The 897-nt window shown below is 51.4% G+C and overlaps 1 non-coding gene across 1 annotated transcript; it reads left to right on the forward strand.

The window, feature by feature from the left end:
* Positions 1 to 451: 451 nt before the first annotated feature.
* TRNAC-GCA (transfer RNA cysteine (anticodon GCA)) lies at positions 452 to 526 on the forward strand. The gene has a single exon. It is a non-coding gene; the product is annotated as a tRNA-Cys (tRNA).
* Positions 527 to 897: the final 371 nt, after the last annotated feature.

Consider the following 897-nt stretch of genomic DNA (forward strand, 5'->3'; position numbering starts at 1 on the left):
CTTGTCGCAGTAAAATTCAGTGCACCCGAAATAGTGTTTCACTGCACTGCAGTAGCGTGCCCGAATTCCGAAGCAGACTAGCGTGCCCAAAAACTATCGAAATGAGTTAAAATAATATTGGGGCTGATAGAAAGCATCGCAACCATCTGCCAGTACGATTTATTAATTCAAATGACCTGCGCCCCGACGGCCACACTGTTTTTCGTTAACTGCGTCACAAGTCTAGCCTAGGTGCCGGCCAGTAGGCCTAATCGCTTGAAGTGCCTCGCAGACTGTCGAACAAAGTTTCTCACCTTGCCGTAGTCCAATCCACGAACGGGTGGATGTCTGATTTTCCCTTTATTCATTACTTCTCTCCACCTTGCGAGTTTCCGCAGAACTATTACGTCAAAACTCTTGCCTTTGCTTCGTGTTGTCGACAAATTCGACTTCGCCCTGCCTTCTGCTAGCCGCCTGGTTAGCTCAGATGGTAGAGCGGCTGCCCCGCAAAGGCGGTGGTCCCGGGTTCGAGTCCCGGACCAGGACGAATTTGTCTTCAACTATGAGGCTTTTCTTTCGAGGAACCCGTATGGGCTTCCTTTGTAGCAATCGCTATGAACGGGTGGATGTCTGATTCTCCCTCTATTCATTACTTTTCTCCACCTTGCGGGTTTCCGCAGAACTACTACGTCACAGTCCAATAGTGCAGTGGTGCCATGTCGAAGTTCAGAAGGAACGCAAGAATTCGCAGGGAGCCCACCAAACCAGGCTAAATCCCAAAATAGAAAAACAGGCACACGGGTGACCGAACAGGCCAACGCTCAGATGTGCGGCCGGTCTCTCGCTTCGGCGACGTGCCTGACGCATGCATCTGGCTCGTCATTCGCCGATTGGCCCGTCGCCAGGCAACGGAAGTAA

The sequence above is a fragment of the Dermacentor albipictus genome, unplaced genomic scaffold (assembly GCF_038994185.2).
Source record: "Dermacentor albipictus isolate Rhodes 1998 colony unplaced genomic scaffold, USDA_Dalb.pri_finalv2 scaffold_21, whole genome shotgun sequence".
NCBI lineage: Eukaryota > Metazoa > Arthropoda > Arachnida > Ixodida > Ixodidae > Dermacentor > Dermacentor albipictus.